The sequence below is a fragment of the Desmodus rotundus genome, chromosome 2 (genome assembly GCF_022682495.2).
Source record: "Desmodus rotundus isolate HL8 chromosome 2, HLdesRot8A.1, whole genome shotgun sequence".
Lineage (NCBI taxonomy): Eukaryota > Metazoa > Chordata > Mammalia > Chiroptera > Phyllostomidae > Desmodus > Desmodus rotundus.
In genome coordinates, this window is record NC_071388.1 from 127977514 (window position 1) to 128001077 (window position 23564).

The window sequence follows — 23564 nt, forward strand, 5'->3', positions numbered from 1 at the left end:
TGGTTTGTGCACTGCCCAAGGTACTAGAAGAGTAGGGAGGTTAGGATGGTAGTCCAGTCACATCCCACATGCTAAGCTTTTTTGTGACTCATCAGCTGCAAGGGAGACACCCTTTTTGCAAGTCCTCCTAGAAGATAGCGGGTGGCTTTTGTGACTCTTGCAAAGGCAGGGTGTGTGCTACCTGTGCTTGGATTTCGTTCAGAAGACTCCGGGTAGTTAATACGCAGAGAAGAGTGTGACAAGAGCCTTTCTCTTTTAGTTTTCACTTGTACTGTCATGTGCTGCTGCCTGAGTTCATGGCCCATGAAAGCTTTTCCTGGAAAGCAGAGCAGCCACGGAGGAGCTATGCTGAACTCTGAATTTTCCAGAGAGTAGTCTTTCAAAGAAATTGCTCCTGTCAGAGAAGAAGGAAAACAGACCTAGTCATTTGTTTCAGGCTTCTCTCCATGAGCACATAGGAGTGAAATCTCTTTAAAAACATCTCTATATGACTGTGAAGGCGGCCACTAAGTATAAAAGGAGAGAGCCAGACACCTATGCCAGTTTTCAAGCTGTGTGTGATACTTAATCTCCCGCTCCCTACTGCAGAAGTGGATGGTAGATATGTCTTGTCCAAAAATGAAACCATAAAAAGATGCATCATATGTTCTGTTGCTGCCGAAATGGTGTGGTTTCTCTGAGAATGTCTTAATCAAGCTTGTTGGATAGTGTTTATGTTGGGCTCCTTCAGAAAAGGCAGCTTTGCCCTGACAGGTTTGCTGGCAGTGTGGTGGGCCCTGCCGTGGATGTTTCACCGTTGTGTCCTTTGGCACTATGCACTCTAATTGGTTCGTATGCCATTTCTACTAAGATCAGCGTGGCCTGATCCTTCAGGCATGTTCCTGCAGATCATGCTTTGGCACTGTGCCAAACCTGTTTGAAAAATACAGAAATAAAATGTGATAATATTGTTGTAATCCTTGGGTTGGCAATGGTCCTGGCATGGATTGAGTTTCTTCATGGGGGTATCATGCTTGACTTGTCCCCTGCCCTGAACATGAGGTGATAGGAACCATGGCAACAGAAGTTGGACAGGCAGCAGGTCCTGAGGAGTCTCATTTGCTCTTCAGGTCTCCTCTGTTGAGCTGAATCCTACCCATCAACTTGTTTCTAAAACATTGGATGCTGGTAAATGTGGCAGGTGAGTCTGCCAGCACAATTTATCCATAATTTATCTTATGTTCATTTGGATAGGAGTTGGGACTAAATTCTCAGCTGCAAAACAGTCTTGAAGGAATTTATGCTCGAGAGTAGAAGACCCAAACCCCCATACCTACTAAGATCAGACATGCAACAATAATGAGTTCAGAGGCCTGTGGGAACCTGGAAAGCACACAGCCTTCAAAAGAGGACAGCCACTGCTGAGCATACGTGGCGGTCACCATGTATAAATGCAATCCCTGCGTTGCCATGTGGAAACGTTTCAACTGAAGCCAGTAATTACAAATCTCCTCCCAGTTTTTAAATGACAGAAATGAACTTTAATAGATTCTACATGTTGTTCAGACCAATTGCTTTAGACCAAGGAAACCATGTCTAAAGGCTAGATTCAGCCATGGGAATGCTATTCTTTTTACAATATATATATGTATTTTATTGATTATGCAATTACAGTTGTCCCATTGTTTTCTCCCCTTTATTATTCTCTGCCCTGTGCCCCCCTTCCACCATCATCCTCCCACCTTAGTTCATGTCCATGGCTCATACATATCAGTTCTTCAGTTTCTCCATTTCCCAAGCTATTGTTAACCTCCCCCTGTCTATTTTGTACCTACTGATTATGCTTCTTATTCCCTGTACCTTTCCCCCCATTCTTCCCCCTCCCCCTCCCCACTGATAACCCTTCATGTGATCTCCAATTCTGTGATTCTGTTCCTGTTCTACTTGTTTGCTCAGTTTGTTTTTGTTTTTTTAGGCTCAGTTGGTGATAGTTGTGAGTTTTTTGTCATTTTACTGTTCATATTTTTGGTCTTCTTTTTCTTAGATAAGTCCTTTTAACATTTCATATAATAAGGGCATGGTGATGATGAACTCCTTGAACTTGACCTTATCTGGGAAGCACTTTATCTGCCCTTCCATTCTAAATGATAGCTTTGCTGGATACAGTAATCTTGGATATAGGTCCTTGCCTTTCATGACTTGGAATACTTCTTGCCAGCCCCTTCTTGCCTGCAAGGTTTCTTTTGAGAAATGTACATAATCTAAAGAAGTAACCCAATGGTAATTGCTAAGCATTCTCTAATCTAGATAATAAATTATCTGAAGAAATCAGAGGGCAAATCTCCAAAATAAGAAAGATGCAAGTCCTCACTCTCATTCCTCCACAATCTCATTTGGCAATTATTTATCTATCATGTACTGTGCATTTATTCTAAGGCCTGAGGATCTATAAATGGGAAAAGTACTACTCCCTAGCTCTGCTTAGGAAGTTTGTAAAATGGAATCTGAATTCTTAACCAAAAGAAGATAAATGTGTAGTCCAGACCATGTCAGGGATTTCCAGTAGTAGGGAGCACAGTGGAGGAGGAAATCAGATCCCCCCTCTGTGCAGAACAAAGACTTCACTTTGCAGTTGAGGGTTTACTTTTTACTCCTATCTACACTAACATGAAATGAATTATTAAGGGCCGTGTGAAGGAAATTACTTCATTATAGCAATGTTTTTTGAACATTTTAGCACCATATGAATCATGTATAAGTGATTAATTCATTCTCAACAAAGTATAGCTTTGTTTAAAAACATCAATGACTTGAGATATCATTCTAAAGCCCTTCAAAAGTTGCTGGAGCACATTTTGAGCACAGTTTGTATTTCAGCCCAGAAATGGTAATTTTTCTTTCTTGTTTAATTGGGCAATATCTTATCATGTTACTTGCATAATGTTGGTAATTAAAAATTTTAATGGCACATCAGTGAATTATCTGAAAAGAATATAAAAAATTTATAACACTAAGTTGACCTGAAGCTTAATACTTGACCATAATATATTATATTTGTTTGGTTCTTTGTAATATAGAAAGCACATTTTTTGTGCTGTAGCTTACATGATTCCAGTAAGATGTTGATGAAAGAACTGTAAACTAAAATTCAGAAGTTCAGCATAATGATAATGATATTAATAATAATAATAATAACAGCTCCTATTGATTAAGAAGTTTTCATCTGACAGGCACAGTGCTACATACATACAATATCCTATTTATTAATCAGAACAACTGAAAGAAGTGGGAATTGATATCTTCATTTCTAGGTGAAGACACTGAAGCTTAGAAACCTTAAGCAATTTGCTGTAGGTCACCCACAAATAGGCAGTATAGTGGAATTCAGCCTTGGGCCTGTTTAACTTTAATGTCACCACCATGCACTCTCTAAGTTATACTATTAATAAATAACAGCATTGGTATTCACCTCAAATCTTCTAATTTGGAATACCATTGTTTTTTGGACTATGGTAAGTTTTTCTCTGAAAGTACATTATTTCTGAAAGCTCACACAAGCAGTCTCTATTGGATGAATACGAACCTGCTCACGTATATCTGATGCAAATGAGCAACACCAGTGGGTAAGTTAAATTCCCCAGCTATTATTAAATCAGTTGGTTTTCAAGATAAAATCATACTATGATTGGATAAAAATGTGTCCTGTGTACCACATTTTTTTCTGCTTAATTACTTTTCCTTTCTTTAATTAATACCCTTTCAGAAGCCTCATACTTACTTCTTTTTGATGAATATGCAATGACTTTTTTCCCCAGTATGCCTGCATTGGGTTTGAAGGAAAATATTGACCTATGTGTCAAAAATGATTTTCTTTTTTTATTATTGTTCTTAATTAAAGCCATTTAACCTTCCCTCAGACCTGCTGTGGTTCACTGGAGACTGCTGTGCAGTCAAACCCTTGGATCAGCCCCACAGTGTGACTACAAAGCTCACATTGGTTGAAAAATTAATGATGGATACCTCTCATTTCCCAAGAGAAGGAAAAATAAATCGACTGCTTTTCGAGACGACTTAAACACACAGACAGAATTGACAAACGGCTTGACTGTATTTACACTGGCATTAGTTTGGAGACAGTTGAAGGTTTTTAAATCCTGCTTTCAAGTTCGCACTCACACAACTTGGAACGTGAACTACAAAATTAAGAATAATATTTAGGAAAATGCCATGATTTAACGTAAGTGCTATTCTGTCATTGTTCAGCAAGCTTCACAGAATCACATTTTTGTTGTTTGCAGACATGGAGAGTGAGAGGATGGCTGTATTCTTCATAGCGAGATTGCTTGTTATGTTACGTAATGAGTATGGTCAGCTTATTTCTATGCTTCTGACTCTACCATATTTCTGTTTTGGATTTTATTAATTTTTACACTGATCTCCTTAGTTTGCAGAGGATTTCTCTCCTTTGATTGTCAGAAAAGTTAGTGGGTCATGCGATCTCCATTTTACATAAAAAGATCTGTGGCTCAACAATGTACCAGAGCGACTAGCTTTCTGAGCTGGGTATGTGGCCGTGGGGACTGGCGACCTCAGGTTTTCTCACTTGGGTGGTTGCAGGCCCTTGAAATTCTCCGTATCTCCCAGCATTCTGCTGCACGTTCTCTCCAGAACTACCAGTCAGGAACTTGGACTTCTATCTTTCTTTGATCTTTGAACTGAATTAGAATTTCCTTAGAGTAATTATTGAATAACAATTACATGAACCGCATACTACTGCATTAATTTACTACTGGATGAAGATGCCCAAGTTCCCAAATAAAATGAAAACAGGCCTTTAATGGGAAGAAGTGGAAATGTTAAAGCTCTATTGTTAAAGTACACTTACTTAGTTTCAGAATGGCCTTGCTGGTAATTATGTATGTGTAATTAAATGACATCAATTGTACAATAGTCCTTCTTATACGTCTTTTCCAAAAAATATGTTTTTGGATAAAATACATGTTGTTTTTGCCCCGATAAATAATATTTTGTAGATTGAAAGAAACCTTCGGGAACAATTATTATGGACACGCGGACTCAGACTTCCATCCAATGAGCCATGAGGTTGCCGACCCTGGCAGTCTGAAGCCGGGATGGCAGACGGTGCCTGTGCCCAAATCTAGCCTTCCATCTTGATACGTATGGTTCTTGAGTTAAGGAAGTTTTTTTTATAGTTGAAAATAAATCAAAAGAAGAATGATACTTCCTGGTGAAATTATGTAGTATAATTTGTGAAATTATATAGTATTCAAACTTCGGTATCTAGGAGTAAAGTTTTACGGGGACACAGCCATGTGCCGATCGTTTGTCTGTGTACCTCCCGTGGCTGCTTATGCAAAGACAGGGTTGTGTCGTTGTGATGGACTGCGTGGCCTACAAACTCAAAAATGCTTACTATTTTGCACTTTACAGAAAAAGTTTGTCAACTGTTGATCTAAAGGAAAGTTACAGGAAAGTATATCTATATTGCTTTAAGAACATATTTTATTTCATAAATAAAAGGTATTGTCTCTTGGATTTTGGAATGAAGAAACATAGTATTCATTAATCTACAGCAAGAATTGACTTAAGTCAGCCTCTGAAGCAGAAGGATGTTAAATTTTGGCCTGTTACAAAAGCTTCCCCCTTCTAGCTTCACAGGAGTGTAAGGGACACTAATTTGGATTAAGACATTATTTCTCCTGATAAACTGTGTTAAACTACATCCACGTCCCCTATCAGCATTCATTACACTGGGGTTTCCATTGGAATCAATAGCAATGATGGACACACATTGAGATAGTTTATTAGATGCTTATTTTTCTTTGATCAAAGTATTTATTTTACGATACATTAGAAAAATAATTACAACATCAAACTCTTGATTTCAGAGATTAAAGTATTTATGTTAAATTGTGAGCTGATATAAAGAACAGATAATATGTAAGTTTGGTAAATATTGTGAACTTAGTAAGCAAATGTCCAAAGTTTGGAAAATTGTACTTAAAGAAAGCCAAATTAGGTTATTAGTGTAGCTGGAAGATATTGGGCATGCCAGAAACACACAGAGGCAAATTTCAGATGAAGAGATGAGATGAGGGGATGCTCAGCGGAAAGTGAGGCTTGTCTCCTATTGAGGAGGGATGGGCAGGGGAGGGAGATCAGAATTTGGTCGGGATTACCTGGAACAGTAAAAAGGCATTTCTCTGCACCATGCTCTTTAGAGTTCATTCAGGTACTGAGTGAAGAGGTTCCTAACATTATTTCATTATATCTGATTGTATCTTATGGGATTTTGGGACTGGAAAGCTTTATTGTTCCACTCATTTGCTGAGTGGAACAATAAATTATTAAAGCAAGGTACCCAGAGGGGAATGGGGAGGGGATAGTGGGGAGAGGGGTCTATAGGAGCTACTATAAAGGACACAAGGACAAAATCAAGGGGGAGGGTAGAGGTGGGGGAGGGAGGTGGGACTGGCTGGGGTGGGGTGGAGGGAAGGGGAGAAAATGCAGACAATTGTAACTGAATAAAAATAAATTAATTAATTAAAAAATAAATAAAGTCACAATTTGAAACACCAAAAAAAAATTTATTGTTTAAGGCTATTTCATATGGTTGACAAAAAGGGTTTTAATAGCTGCATAGGGTTCCATTGCATGAATGAAACATGGTTTAATCAATTCTCTTTAAAATTTTAGATTTTTTGTTTTGTTTTGCTATTATAAGTAATAATGTGATAACCTTCATCTTTAGTTACATTTCTTTTTTTTATTGTTGACACTATTAGAGATGTCCGTCACTGCCCCCCTTGCCCACCTCCACCAATCCACCCCCATCCTTTACCACACTACTGTCTGTGTCCATAGGCTATGCATACATGTTCTTTGGCTAATCTCTTCACCTTCTTTTTTCCAGTCCTCTGCTCCCCACCCCCGCTTACTTTCCTCATGAGATCTGTTAGTTTGTTTCATATATCCATGTCTCTGATTCTATGTTGTTTGTCAGTTTATTTTATTTATTAGATTCCACATATAAGTAAGATCATACGGTTTTTGTCTTTTTCTGACTGGTTTATTTTGCTTAACATAACCTCCAGGTCCATCCATGCTATCGCAAAGGGTAAGAAGAGTTCCTTCTTTTTTTGTAGCTGCACAGTATTCCATTGTGTAAATGTACCACAGCTTCTACTTGTCTACAGATAGGCACTTGGGCTGATTCCACATCTTGTCTATTGTAAACAACGCTGCTATGAACATAGGGGTACATTGTTTCTTTCTGATAGGTGTTTTAGGATTCTCAGGGTATATTCCCAGAAGTGGGATTGCTGAGTCAAAGGGAAGTTCTGTTTTTAATTTTATGAGAAAACTCCATACTGTTTTCCATAGTGGCTGCCCCATTCTGCATTCTTACCAACGGTGTGCTGGTGTTCCCTTTTCTTTACATCTTCGTCAGCACTTGTTGCTTGTTGATTTATTCTGGCAGGTGTGAGGTGATACCTCATTGCACATTTCTGATAATTTCCTTTTTTATACAGGATTCCTTGGGTTAAAGAATATACACATTTGTGGATTTAATATGTAGTGCCAATTATCCTCCAGAATGGTTGCACAATTTACATTTCCCCTGGGAATGTGCATGAATGCAAAGTTTGTCTATATATCTATATCCCTAGATCTGAGAAGAGTTTTACAGTTCTTTAAATAGAGGACTGGCACATTTTGAATATTATATCCAAAGATTTATTTATCTGTTGTTATAATGAATGAGGATTTTTGTTTCATTATTTTTCATAGACTTACTGTTACAGAACAGACAGGGGGTGATCTGTGAATGATATAATATTACCGAAAGGACCCCCCCCCCTTTACTCTGGAGGTCCCCCCACCAGGTTCGCCTTTCCCAGTGCCAGGGAGAGACGTCTCTCAATGCCTGAGATTGGTGAAAGGAAAAGATTTATTTATTTAAAAGTTATACAGACTTAGAATAATTACTTAATATCTTCATTAAAATACTAAAGCCCTTTAGAATACCCACAGATGCACACAGTCCTTGCTTCTCCCTCTGCCCAGTCCGGGGTACCGTATCTCAGGAAAGAAGGTGAAGTCTGTTATTCAGGCTCCCGGCACCATCTGCTGTGTTGCCACCACGATCTTCAGTTAATCCAAAGCCATGTGGCACCTTCTCATGGCCCACCAGCAAGAGTCCTTTCACCCCTTTTCTTCTAGGCAAAGTCTCTCCTGCTTCCTAAGCCATGTGGCAAAAGGGAGCAACCCAAAGCTTCATGGTCCTGACACTTGCCCAAGCCATGGGGTCCCCACCTAGGCATGGCTGCCACGCCTGGGTTTAAATCCCAGCGCCAATCTTCCTCTGCAGCACCATTTCTGACCCTTCCCACAATCAGTTACACCTACCAGCATTCCCGTATTCATCCACCTTTACTGGGCTGCCATAGTAAGTCCTGGCAGGCATGGCCCCATGGTGTGGAGCCAATCATCTCCAAGCTCTCATGCAGGTGCTATAATCAGGGGGAGATGCCTCCCAGTTACATCTTGGGTGGAAGTCACTTCCATCCCGCTGGCTGAAAACATGGCCACAGCCATTTAACATATCTATGAAACTAGTTAAAGGTTATAGATATGCTAAATGACTATGCCAGAGGTTAGCTGCAAAGCTGTTGCTATTCAAAACAACTCTCAATGGCCCTGCTCCATGCGTCCCATCCCCCAGCTCAGACTTGTGGGGGTGAAGACATCATATATATATATATATTTTTTTTTCCTAATATTTCTTGGACACTCTGAGTTCTGGACCCCATTACAAATCCCTATTTGGGGACCCCCTTGTCTGCACCCTGTTACATTATTGCTGGTACAATGGAAAAGAATTATTTTTGGTGTATTTTGTATGTGGTTGTATTGTTGAACTCTCCCATTCATTCTAAAAGTTTTTAATATTGTTACAGAATTAACCCCTTGGGGGGCCCAGATACTGTACCAAAACAAGCCCCCTCCCCTGGGGCCTGTACTATGGTCTGTCTTGCCTGCTGCCAGGTGTTAGGAATTGTGGCTCTCAATGCCAGAGTTTGGTGAAAATGAAAGGAACTATTTATTCAAAAGATATACAGGTTTAGAGTAATGGCAAAATGTCACTGTTAAATCTCAAAGTCTGTTTAAAACACCCACAAACACATACACAGTCCTGTCTCCCTTTGCTAAACCAGGCCAGTCAGGGATACTGTATCTCAGGAAACGAAATAGAAGTCCATAGCTGAGCCAGACTCCCAGTTCTTCCCAGTAATCTGTGCTCAGTTGGGCAGGTCTCCCGCAGTCCCCAGCACCATCAACAGTGAGCTGAGATCTCCAGTTCTTAATCCAAAACCATGTGCACCTCCTCATGCCCCACTAGCAAAAGTCCTTTCACCCCTTTTCTTGCCATATGGTCTCAAATTGTCCCCCTCCCCATCCCATCCTTTGTGACAGCGTGCCTTTAGTTTAAATCCCAGCCTGGACCCTCCTCCATGACCCCATTTCTGACTCCTTCCAAAATTGGCTATACCTGCCAGTGCTCCCCGTATTCTCTGCCTTTCTTGGCTGCCATAGTTAATCCAGGCAGCTGTGGCCCCAAGGCATAGAGTGAACCATCTCCAAGCTCTCCCCAGGCATAGTAACCCGGGGAACTGGCTCCCAGTTATGTCATGGGTTAAAATCATGCACACCGTCTGGTTCCACTTTGGCTTGAAGACTAGTCTGCTATTATTGATATGCAAAATAACCCTCAAACCTTGTGTTGGTGCTCTTCCGAGCCTCCAGGCTACTTGTGGGGGGGCTCTGTGGCCCTTAGCCTAGCCCCCATTACAAGATGATTCTCTCCATTTGCATTTAGGCAAGAGAAGTTAGAGTAGATGCCAGGAATGAAAACCTTTTAAACTTTCTTCTCTGTGAAGAGATGCACATAAAAGCTTCTATTGTTGGTTCATTCTTACCCAAGTCCCAAAACTATGCTCATAAGTAAAATGCTGATCTAATGATCTAATTTGGCTGAATCCATCTGGATTAATGTATAATTTTGGATGCTTCCCTTTAAGGGTAGAACTTTTAGAAATATTAAGGTCTTGTCTGGTGTTACTTGTCAAATTTGTTTTAAAAAGAAGAGAGACTATGAATATTTTTAGAAAACAGTTAAGTTATGTTTAGCATTACAAAGAACCCAGAATGGATTTGGAAATGGCTATAGTTCCTTGCTTCTTTTAGCTTAAAAGAGAATTTATGTTTTAATTTAGTTTTTCAGCCTTTATGTGAAATTTTTTAAAAAGAGTGTTAAGGACAATCATAGAATAAAATGCCACTGATTCCTCATTTCTAATTTTTTTTTTCATTTAGTGATGTCCATTGGTTTTCAAATAAGTTGATTTTTAGACTGGATTTGGCTGATTATAGCTCTGATAAAATAATGCTGTTATAAAGGAGAATTGTCATTTTAGGTGCTATCAGGCTTTTACGCTCTTGATATCCTGGCATCTCAGTGAAGAATTAGGTATTTATGCAGGCGGGAAAGCAGATTTAATGAACATGAAAAGCACTGTGAAGATGTGTGCTTAATACTGTGCTTTGCTTTTGCTTATTTCTTCCCAGTTATTCAGTGTCAACACTGAGAACCAAAGAGTCCAAGCTGTTGGTCTTAAAAAAAAATAATGGGCAAAATAATTTCAGTCAAATTGTCATTTATTAGGGGCTTTGAAAGTCAAGATTATTATTATTTTTTTAAGAAGACAATGTCCAATTATGTTAATGTACTAATGATGTATATACAGGGTGGGGCAAAAGTAGGTTTGCAGTAGTTTGTATGGAAAGTAATACAATGATTAACAAATAATAATAATATAAGAATAAACTCTGTTTCAGGTACTCACAACTGTAAATCTACTTTTGCCTCACCCTGTATGTTGTTTTTTTATGCTCAGTACACCTTCTTCCTTTTCTTAGAATTAGGACATTAACCTACCTGTAGAGAGCATCATCACTCATTTATTCACCCTCTGTGTCCTAGGGTGGGATTGGTCTCACCCTTGTGAGTGGATTTGTGATCCAGGCCTTGTCTGTGTCCACACACTCTTCCCGTCCTCCTCCTCCTCCTCTCACCTGTTAGGGATTTACTCGGGATTGGGCCTGAGCCAAGCAAGGCAAATAAATGTGGTTCTCAGGATTTGTCCTCAATCTGTGGGGGAGAGAGGCTGCACTTTCCCCAGGGATGACTAAGTAAATACAATGAAAGTCTGGATGTGGGATGGCTATCTGAACCACGTGTTGGGGAGAAGAAATGAGAGACAATAGCTAGAGAGAGACAGGCTCCTGAGGCCCTTGTTTAGTCCCTCAGTCAGCTTTGGCTGAAATGAGCTCTACCAGGGATGTCAAAATTATGTTGGTTAATACATTTTCTCCCCCAACCTTAATTCAGTGCAGGAGTTTAGGAAATGTTTGGCCAAATGTAAAAGGAAGCATCCCAAGAAATCTATTATTCCTCTCTGGCGACACTGGCTCTTAATTGTTCCTGAGACATGAGGCAGCTCAGGCCATTTGCATTGGCTGGTCCTTCTGTCTGGAAAGCTCTCCCTTTCCACATGGCCCTGGTCTTCACCTTCACATTAGTGCTGGGATGTCAACTCCTCAGGGACGCCTTCCCTGACTTCCTATTTAACATGGAAGCATGCATATCCTCCCTTGTCCCCCTTGAAATGCTTTTTTAGCGTGCAAAATCTCTAATTGTATGCACACCATCAGGATCCCCCCATTTCCAATGAAAGATGAGACTCTTGAAGGAAGAGGTTTGTGTCTTTTATTTTCTGTGGCATTCCTAGCACCTCAAATGGTTCTGGATAGAGGGTTGCTCATAAATATTTGTTGAACTGTATATATTGGGTTGGCCAAAAAGTTCATTTGTTTTTTCTGGAAGATGGCTCCAGTAGTGCCGAGTTGTCTTTAACTTCAAATTGAAACAATTTCTGTCAGATAGTATTGTGACAGCTGTCATATCAGTGTGCATTTAAAAAAAACTTGTCAAAATTGGTGAATTTTTGTAGCCATTTTAATATTGAAGATGTAGGAAATTATACAACATTTTTTAGCATATTATGGTTTATTATTTCAAGAAAGGTAAAAATGCCATTGAAGTGCAAAGAAAAGAGTTGTGCAGTGTATGGAGAAGGTGCTGTAACCGATGGAATGTGTCAACAGTGGCTTGTGAAGCTGCGTGCTGGAGATTTCTCACCGGACGATGCTCCACAGTTGGGTAGAGACCAGTTGAAGTTGATGGTGATCAAATCAAGACATTAATTGAGAACGATCAGTGTTATACCAGGTGGGAGATGGCCGTACTCAAAATATCCAAATCAATAAAGTTATTGGTAAAAATGAAAAAATGTATCTTTTATTATATGGAAAAAACTAAATGGACTTTTTGGCCATCCCAATAAAAATGGTAGCTAATTACTCCAGAGATAACTTATTAATTACAAAGGGAAAATGTGGAATAACCTGGAGGATACTATGTTAACCGAGTGATCAAAGTCAGTGTCACCAACAATGGGATGAATGACAGCACATGCCTCCGGCTGTGATGTACTGAGGGGAACATGCATCATTTCTGTGTTATCTTGCCGCAATGCAAGGAAACGTAAGAAAACATCATATAAATCCAATATACAGAGCATTCTACAAAACAGCTGGCTGTTATTTTTTAAAAGTACCGATATGATAAATGAAAAAGAAAGGCTGAAGAGCTTTCTGGATTGAAGGAATCTAAAGAGGCATGGTGATCAAAGGCACGTTAGATCCTGGATTAGCAGGCGTTGCTATAAAGGTCATTACTGGGACGGTTGAAAGAATTTGAATATGGGCTGAATATTTGATAACAGTAGCCCATCAATGTCATATTCCCGAATTTGATAATTATACTGTAATTATATATTTCTTCATTCTTACAAAATACACACTGAAGTATTTAAGGGTAAATTATCACAGTGTTTGGGTAATATTCCAAATATTTTAGCACTAGCTATATCTGTATCTGTATTCTATATGAAAAAGACAGGCAAATTGTAGGAATAATATTAGGTAGGGTGATATAAAATGACCAATTCTTGCCATTTTTTTAATCCTCACTTGAGGGTATGTTTATTGATGAGAGAGAGAGAGAGAGACAGAGAGAGAGAGAGAGAGAGACAGAGAGAGAGACAGACAGAGAGAGACAGAGAAACATTATGTGAGGAAGAAACATTGATGGGCTGCCTCTTGTAAGCCCTAGTTGGGGATCAAACCCTCAGCCTAGGTACGTGCCCTGACTGGGAATCAAACCTGCAACCTTTTTGTGTAGGGGATGATATTCCAACTAACTAAGCCACCTGGCCATGGCTGGCCCTTTTCGACTTAAAATTTATCTAATATTCTTACAACTTTTCTGTTTGATTTTTTAAATGCAAATTAAAGAAAAGAGAGAAAATGTTGTGGGTGTGACTGGACAATCTTTACTGAATAATGTACTTACGTGGACCATTTTTCCCCAGTAATTTTTATCAGCTTGACTTTTTAAGATCCCATAGTCCATGAACTTGCTGAGGGAAAGAAAGGAAATGTAGTTTCCAATTAGTGGCTTCTCGGTCCCTACTAATAATTTTGTCATACTTGATATCCATTTATAATCAGTTGGACACTTTAAACTCCTTCCTGTATAAATAGTTCAGAGCCCCCTGGCCCTGGCTCACCTAGAACGTGTCTGTTGGGACTGGCTCACAGGGACTGTATACTCTCTCCTCCCTCCCTCTCTCCTCCCAGTCCCCATCTCCAAAGCAGCTGGTAGCTGGGTAGGTGTGGGGTAGGGATAAGTAACGTGGCCTCTTCTGTGAGTGACAAGCACAGCAGCTGGACTAACTGGAGGAGGTTCTTTTTCTCCCCTATCACGTGCCTCTCTGGCTGGTGTTGATGACACATGGCCATGACTTCTGTGGGGTCTCCTTCCTCTTTTTGATTGTGGTCTACTGTGAGTTTCTCCTGCCTTGGTGTTTTCATCCAGACATGCAGGTGCTGTGCCCTGGCTCCAAGTTCAGTGACCTCTAGGAGAGCCTTTATGTCTTTTTATAAAATTCGCCCTGTGTTACCCGCCAGAGCCCACCTTTGACTGTGAATCTCCTTGCTCTGTTGAAACCTTAGCAGGGCACAGCCTTGCAGTGTGCATGGGACCAGATAAGAGTTCAATAACTGTGTGCTGTCTGCAGAGACCACAACAAGTTATATAAAGATGTGAGTGACCAGCAACAAAATGAGATGGCTTGGCCCTGGATCATGGATCAAGGTACATTGTTTAATTTCAAGTTCCTCTGAAGAGGGAGAGTGAGCCATGTTCGCACTGGACAGGACGAGGAAACTAGGGCATAACTGGAGGATGGATTGGGAGTTACAGAGAGGCTGCTTAATCCTCTTTCCTCCTGTGTTTCTCGGAATGATATAGGGACCAGTCTACTGCCATTCTTGATGAGTTCATTGGCCAGTTAGAAGGACCGTAGTGCTGAAATCCTATTTAGGCCTGCCTCCACTGAACCCACTTTAGGATAACTTAACTTCACAAAGAATTCCTTCGGCTCTTTGTGTAGGTGCTTGTGCTGACATACAAAACCAGGGGCATTCTGTCCTCCTAGGAGTTACTACCCAGCCTCAGGTGGGCTTCTGGTGCTGCTGTCACCTGGAGGGCTACTAATGGTCCTTCACTAAAGGATACATGAGTGTCAGGCACTCCTTAAGCAACTTAAACACTTGGAGTCATTTAGTCCTCAGATCAACAGAGCAAATTTGTGAATTAAGCATTGTTGTTCCCATTTTACAGAGGAAGAACCTGAGCCATAGGGAGGTGAGTTGGCTATTACAATGTATAGTGAGATTTTGACCCCAGCTCTGACTGACTCAAAGTCCGTTGCTGTTAAGCCCTGTCTTTTTTTTTTTTTAATTTTTTATTGTTATTCAATTACAGATGTATGCCTTTTCTCCCCATCCCTCCACCCCACCCCAGGTGAACCCACCTCCCTCCCCCACCTCCACCCTCCCCCTTGGTTTTGTCCATGTGTCCTTTATAGTAGTTCCTGTAATCCCCTCTTCCCACTGTCCCCCCCCCTGCCGCCCTGGCTATTCTTAGATTGTTCTTAACTTCAATGTCCCTGGTTATATTTTGTTTGTTTTTTTCTTCTATTGATTATGTTCCAGTTAAAGGTGAGATCATATGGTATTTGTCCCTCACCGCCTGGCTTATTTCACTTAGCATAATGCTCTCCAGTTTCATCCATGCTGTTGCAAAGGGTATAAGCTCCTTCTTTCTCTCTGCTGCATAGAATTCCATTGTGTAAATATACCATAGTTTTTGGATCCACTCGTTTGCTGATGGGCACTTAGGTTGCTTCCAGTACTTGGCTATTGTAAATTGTGCTGCTATGAACATTGGGGTGCACAGATTCTTTTGGATTGGTGTTTCAGTGTTCTTAGGGTTTAATCCCAGCAGTGGAATTGCTGGGTCAAAGGGCAGTTCCATTTTTAGTTTTGTGAGGAAATTCCATACTGTTTTCCACAGTGGCCTCACCAGTCTGCATTCCCACCAACAGTGCACTAGGTTTCCCTTTTCTCCGCATCCTCTCCAACATTTGTTTGTGGATTTGTTTATGTTGGCCACTCTGACTGGTGTGAGATGATATCTCATTGTGGTTTTAATTTGCATCTCTCTGATGTAAGCCCTGTCTTAAGATATGCATAGTTATGTCTAATAAGAGAAAGAAGCGTTCTGAAGAAGGAGCCAGTGGAAGAAGGCCCAGGCATATGTTTAGTGTGCCTAAACATCACCTCGGAAAGTGTTTAAAAGGGAGATGCCTGTTTCAGGCATCGTGATGCAGTGGGTGGAATGGGGAGTGTAATCATTTAAAAACACTCCAGGTGATTCTCATGTCCTTACTGCTCTAGCAAGTTACCTAGATTTAGCACTGGACATTCATTGAATTGTTTATTCTATGCAAACATGTAAATTCTAATTCCTTTTGTCTAATACTGCTTGGGATCTTACCTTGAAGAAGTTTCAGCTCTAATTATAAGGCAGTACGATCAATAAGCACCTTCTTTTATGATTTGGGTATTTGGAATAATGATAGGCATAGCACATGCTTTCTGTTAGTTGGTAGGTTATTTAATGTACAAGAGGTGTGTATCATCTGGAATACATGCATTACCACGTAGGGTATCTTAATATAAGATGATTTTTTAAAGATAAAGGCAAAGATAATGGATAGCCAAGGAGAATGTGGCTGTTAGCAATAACATTTAGGAATTCTGCAATTGTCCTCCAAAGCGGGCCATTAAGACTCTGCTCATTTGAAGGTATCCAGCAGCTAAAGTACATTTTAGTACATTCTCTCTGAGTTCTGGTTCCATGATCTTTTTTCCTTTGACAGATGGTACTTGCTTTGGTTAGGAGAAAGCAAACTTATTTTTAAAGGTATAGATGAAACTACAAGCACCTCCTTACAATTATCAGTTAACCTTTCTTTGCCATGTTTTTCTGCTTTTTGCCAGTAATATTTTTTTAATTTTTGAAACTTAAATTTTCATACATTTACTTTTTATGTTAAACCTAGACTAGCTTTTACTTTTCATATCATTTCCATTTGCTTTTTATTCCCCACAAAGCTTTTTATTAAAAGCTTATAAAAAGCTGCTTTTTATTAACCCATTCTTTGTGGATTTTGACACCACAATATAAATGAGAAAATTTCACATAGAAGTGATCTGGGGTTGTCTTTATGACCAAAGGGCTAGGCTTCTGGTGGGGAGGGATGGCAAAAGGAAAAGCAGTGGGGAGAGCAGTGGAGAGCAGACCCCAACCTTTCAAGGCTATATTAAATGTAAAATGTGAAAATGTTGTTACATATAAGGAAACTGATTTGAAAAGTGTTAACCTAAAAATGAAGGCCAGTAAGAGACAATATGCATTTATTTGAGATCTAAAGCAATAGCTATTCAGGAGGCACTGATTCAGGCAGAACCCAAATAGTGTTCCTTAGGGGACAAAGGTGGGGGTATTTACAGGAGAGACAAGAACAATTACATCAGAAGAAGAAGGACATGCTATTGCTGCAGAAAAGCTAACACAGTGACACTAGTTCTAAAGCGTCTTTAATTTTCAGTCCAGTAGCCATCAGTGGGTACTCATAATACCTGCTTTCTAGTTTTCTCTGTAAAAGTTGTTTGGGATATGATGTTGCTTTATGCCCAGTCCAAAGGTTAATTTGCTCTGTTTCACCATTCCAAAGGTTTGAGGCATTAGACCTGCAAGGCAGTCCTCTGGGTTCACAGCTCTGACTCCATTTTAAAGTGGCTCCTTTTATATCATGTTTTTACAGAAGAAGTTAAGGAACTTTCCCAAATTACAAAGTAGTAGGTAGTGTAGCCAAGATTTGAATGGAGAGAGTTGCTTTGGACATGTTTTGTTCCGTTTCTGCTTTTCTTTTAAAAAATGATATAAATATTAATTTTGGAATTTTTATTATTTGTTACATATAAGTGCTTTCTCATTATTTAACATTATAGGACGCTAAAATTCATTTTATGTCCATGTCCACAGGATGATTTTCTGTTGTGTTAACTGGGAAGCTCATTTTTGGGACCTATCCAATATATAAACCTCCAAGTTATTTCTTTTAAAGGGCTAATCCTAGAGTGTTGACAAATCATTTTGTGCGGCTGCGTTTCACTGTTTTGAATGTAGCAAATATAATCAGTGCTTGACTGATTAAATATGTTACTTGAAAAATATTTTATAAGGTTTGCAAACTCAAATACATGGCCTGCTGTCCTGTTTCTGATAGCTAAGTGTGGATATGGGAACTTTTAATACATGGAGCATCTTCTTTTTGCTGATAGATGTTTCTGTGAAAAATGGATAAGGTGATGAGATCAGAATCAACTGTGTTTCTGATGCAGAACCAGTACTTGAGATGCATGTTAAGTCCCTAGCTATGCATCTCGTTAACTTGCCTGGCACTCGGAGATCTGAATACTGACTTTGAGAATATTTTAGTACTGTATTTCTCTAAGGGAGGTTTTACATTTGCCAAAGAACTGAAAAAAATCTGTGTCTCTGTAACTCAACTAGTTGTAGATTGTGATCAATATGAAAGATTGCCTCTGATTGCCTGGGGATGGCAGGCAACTGTTAAGCTATATTAAGGTGTCTGGTTTATTTTCTGATTGACTGGATCCTGTAAGATTAGGAAAAAGAAGTGCATTGAAGAAAATTTAAAAATGTTATTTTTTCCTACTCAGCTCTTTTCTTTAAAAATCTTTGTCTACTATTTGTCCTTTAATTTTTGCAACAATGTAAGAGAAAAATGAAAAGATAGTTCTGGCCATTTTACAGTTGACAAACTAGAAAGGAAAACAAGTTATTATTTCTATTGGTGCTATAACAAATTATCCTAAACTTGATGGCTTAAAACAAGTTTATTTATATCTTATTGACCTTTAGGTCAGAAGTCTGACATGGGTCTCACTGGGCCAAAATCAAGGTGTCAGGCTGACTGTGCTTCTTTCTAGAGGCACCAGGGGTCTTCCAACTTGCAGGGGGTGCCTGCCTCCTTTGGCTCATGGCCCTTCCTCTATCTTCAAATCCAGAAACAAAAGTCCAGCACCTGTAAGAGTTCCAATCTCTTTCCCTTCTTCCATCTCATCTCTTTAAATCATCCAGCAAAGAGTCTCTGCTTTTAAGGGCTTATGCTTAGATTGAGTTTACCTTGATGATTCAGGAGAATCTCCCCATCTCAAGACCATGCAGCTGCAGCATCCTTTTGGCAATGTAAGGTAATATTCACAGACTCTGGGATTAGGACATGGACACCTTTGGGGGTGGGGGCATTCTTTTGCCTCCCTCAGGTTCTCCAGTATCAGGACATAGATTGCAAAAGGATTTATTATAAATAAATGTCACTGTCATCCTTTCAGTTACGGAATTAAATACTCTGAAGTAGACTTTCTGAAATGTAGTATAGTTCATAGTAATTTCAGTGAACTCTAATGTAGTAGATTTCAGGAAATTGCAGATATGAAAGAGGGAGTCTCTATTTACTAAATTTCCCCAGGTTAGGCCAGATACCTAGGATTACAATTGAGAAAATTTGTTATGGTCATTTGTGGTTTAAAGTGGTTTTGTGTGTTTGTTATAGCTCCCACATAAACTGTAGCTCCCAAGTCAACTGAAGGAGGTGAAGTTGACCCATCCTCTCTTCTCCAGAGGATCATGCTCTGTGCTGAGCTCATGGTTTCTTGTTCTCTCTTGATTGCTGCTAAAGAGCTGTTTGATTGCCAAGTAACCTCAGTAGGGCTGGTCAGTTGGGCAAGGCTCAGACTGTTCTACAGTTTCAGCCTCCTCCTTCTTCTTTTCTCCTCTATTATAGACTGTTCCATCTTGCTTCCTCTGGAAGGTAAGAGGAGCCTTTTGTCCTGGCAAAATCTGCTGTTAAATTCTTTATTCCTGATACCTGGCAAAATGTTTGTTTACATTGTAATAGTGATAAACTCTTCCAAAGAGAGAGGTGATGAAAAATGACAAATGCAACCAATAAATAGAAGAGAAATGTTTTTAGCAATAAGACTTTCTTGGTAGTCCTCAAATCACACTGTGCTCCTATTTTCTCTGTACTGGATGATGTCTCCGTTGGTACAGGATCAGTGATGGAAAAAGAGTGATCTGATCTGTATTTTAGTACCTGCCTTGAGCCTAGTATCTACCTCTGGGTAGACTTATTGATTCATTAGTTAATTTGTATATTTATATCCTCATCTCTTTGAGGACAGAGTTTCTGACTTTTATCAAAGGGTAACTGCTGATAAATAGAGACCTAGAATTTAGGAAAGCAGCACAAGAACATGCTGAATATTAATGTAGTTAATGTAGTTTCTGTGATTAACAAGCAGATTCGACCTTCTAAAAACTATACCTGAGAGAATCATGAGAAGTCATGAATCCCTCTGGCAATATTAGGTCATCTCCAGATTTACCAGGATTTCGAGCCAATTTTTTAGGGGGAGTATCTATTTGTCTCTCCCTGACACATACAAGTGGAATACACAGCATAAGAAGGAGTGTCACAGTATGCCAGATATTTAAGAAATTCATATTTATGGTATTCTGATATCCAGACCTATATGGGTCAACATCCTGAAAAGAGGGTTAGTAGACATTCCTGGAGTTCCAGCCAAGATGGAGGCATAGGTAGAAACACTTTGCTTCCTCACACAACTAAAAGGAGGATAACAACCAACGTAAAAACTAAAAACAACCAGAACTGCCAGAAAATCAAACTCCACGGAAGTCCAACAACCAAGGAGTTAAAGAAGCATTTATCCAGACTGATAGCACCACAACTCAGTGAAGAGGGTAGCCCTGCCCTGGCTAATACCTAAGGCTCAGCCCCTTACAATGTAACAGGTGCACCAAGACAAAGAAATATGGTTGAAATGAAAGAACAGATAAAACTCTAGAAAAAGAGCTAAGTGATGAGGAGATAGACAACCTATTAGATACACAGTTCAAAACACTGGTAATCAGGATGCTCACAAAAATGATTGAGTTCGGTCACAAAATGAAGAAATCAAGCCTATACAAAGTGAAATAAAACAAAATATACAGGGAACTGACAATGAAGGGAAGGAAACCCAATTAAAATACATGATTTGGAACAAAGGAAGAAATAAATATCCAGCAGGAACAGAACAAAGAAACAAGAATTCAAAACAATGACAAGAGGCTTAGGAATCTCCAGGACAACTTTAAACATTAAAACATCTCAATAATAGGGGTGCCAGAAGGAGAAGAGAAGAGCAAGAAATTGAAAACTTATTTGAACAAATAAGGAAGGAAAACTTCTGCAGCCTGGTGAAGGATAGACTTCCAGGAAGTCCAGGACACTCAGAGAGTCCCACAGAAATTGGATCCAAGAAGAAACACACCAATACACATCATAATTAAGTTATCCAAGATTAAAGAGAAGGAGAGAATCTTAAAAGCAGCAAGAGAAAAGGTGACAGTTACCAACAAAGGAGTTCCCTTAAGGCTATCAGCTGATTTCTCAAAAGAAAACTTGCAGGCAAGAAGGGGCTGGAAAGAAGTATTCAAAATCATGAAAGGCAAGGACCTACATCCAAGATTACTCTCTCCAGCAAAGCTGTCATTTAATAGAAGGGCAGATAAAATGCTTCTCTGATAAGGTCAAGTTAAAGTTCATCATCACCAAGCCCTTATTAAATGAAATGTTAAAGGGATTTATCTAAGAAAAAGAGGAAGATCAAAAACTATGAACAGTAAAATGACAACAAACCCACAACTATTAACACCTGAACCTAAAAAACAAAAACAAAAACTAAGCAAACAACTTGAACAGGAATGAATCACAGAAAAAGAAATCACATGAAGGGTTATTAGTGGGGAAGGGGAGAGGGAAGAGAATGGGGGAAAAGGTACAGGGAATAATAAGCATAAATGGTAGGTACAAAATAGACAGGGGGAGGTTAAGAATAGTATAGGAAATGGAGAAGCCAAAGACCTTATATGTATAACCCATGGGCATAAACTAAGGTGGGGGGAATGTAGGAGGGTGGGGTGGTGTGGGGCAGAGGAGGATAAAGGGGAGAAAAAAATTGGGGTAATTGTAATAGCATAATCAATAAAATATACTTAAAAAAAGATATTCCTAAAGTGTTTGGGACAAACAGAACAAGAATCATGTGTGGCTTTAGGGAGCAAGGAGAGAGAAATAAAAGTTTAGTTATCCAGGTCAGGCAAACTGCAACAATTCATCTATACACTAAGGGATGAAGGGGAAGTCTTATTTGACCAAAGAATATTCCTTAAATGGCCAGCCTTGGTTGCTGATGTATTGCTGCCATTTAGTGGAGGTTGACAGGTGGGTGAGGAGTACCTGAGAGCACCTCACAGCCTCAGATGCTGGACTGAAAACCAAGCAGGAAGCAGTGTGTCATTGACTATTTTTTTGGTAGAAGAATCAGGAAGATTTCTTGAGTTGACACTTAACAAAGATATATTAGTTGCCAATGGAAATAAGATATTTAGGGACAGTTACATGGAAAGGAAGAAGAGAGGGAGAGGGAAAGAGAGAAGGAGCACACGAGTGGATAAAAGAAGCAACTCCTTTCATGCTTTGTTTTATTTCAGATTACAAGAATAGAATTTAGCCCATTTTTTACCTTTTTAATTATTCAGGGGAGGGAGTATCAATGCCTAGTAAGTGATCTGAGGGGTGTGTGTGTGTGTGTGTGTGGTGTGTGAGCGTGTGGTTCTTAGGTGTCCTACTAGTGGACATAACATAGGAGCCGTGAAGATGCTAACAGGTGAGTGAAGGCTGACATACAATTTTACTCTTGTCTGCACTACTTGATCCTCAGTTCCTTTCTCAGTGCACACTTATCTGTCACTTGACCTCTCACACCACCTAAAATTGCTAAGGTCTCTGGTAACCTTTATGTCTTTAAGCTCAAAGTTTTTAACTCTGAAGAGCATTTGGCACTTAACATCCTCTCCTTCAAAATACCCCTTTCTCTGTTTCCTTCTCAGTTAAGGGCACTATCATTCATTCTGTTATGCAAATCAGAAAAATAGACCTATCCTTGATCACTCCTTTATAATACCCATACCCACTCCATCAGCAAATTTGGTCATCTTTACCTCCTCCATCTCCACCACCACCACCCCAGTCCAACATGTCATTTCTCAAGTGGTCTGTTGAAGTTCTGCTAACATTGCCTGCAGAGCCCAGCATGCCTGGTCTTGAGTTTCCCTGAAGCATCCATCTTGCACTCCTTGCTCTTTGCACACGAGCCACATAGCTTTCCTAGGACCTGTCAAGCATCTACTTGCCACAGGGCCTTTGCACACGGGATCCTCAGCTTGCAATATCCCTTGCCTATTCTGTTCACCTGGTTAAGGCCTTTTTGTCCTTAGACTTTGGCATGAATTCTGCTGAATTTCCTTACTAGATTCCTTCCCCCTTTTCTCTCTCACACAGCAGCATGAGCCTCTCCTATTAATGACTATTTCCTACTAGGTTGTAAGCTCCACGAGAGCAGGAAATATGCCTGTTTCTTTTTGCACCTGACCCAGAGTGTGCACTAAGTAAATATTGGTCAAATGAGTGGAATCTTACTTCCTCTATGAAATGTTAATTGGCTCTTCATATCACAAAGTTCTCTGGTTTCTAGGTTACTCTAATGTTTATCACTTAAGTATGTTTTTCTTGTTCTCTTTTTCATATATATTGGGGTGTTCTAACTAGATAGTAAGTCTTTTAAGGGCATAGTGTAAGTTCTCTGAGAACAAGAGCCATATCTTAAGCTTTAAAAAGTCCTCTACAGTGCCCCAAATGATTCTGAGTACAAAGCAGGTTTTGAACCAAGACTTGGGGATTGACTTACCTGTGTTCACATATGTGTGGAAGTTCAGCCATAATCTTTTACACATGGCATCTCTCTTTCTT

The 23564-nt window shown here is 39.7% G+C and overlaps 1 protein-coding gene across 3 annotated transcripts in view; it reads left to right on the forward strand.

Annotated features, from left to right (window-relative positions):
* THSD7B (thrombospondin type 1 domain containing 7B) overlaps positions 1-23564 on the forward strand; it is an 865484-nt gene that overhangs the window by 45813 nt on the left and 796107 nt on the right. The window lies entirely within an intron of this gene.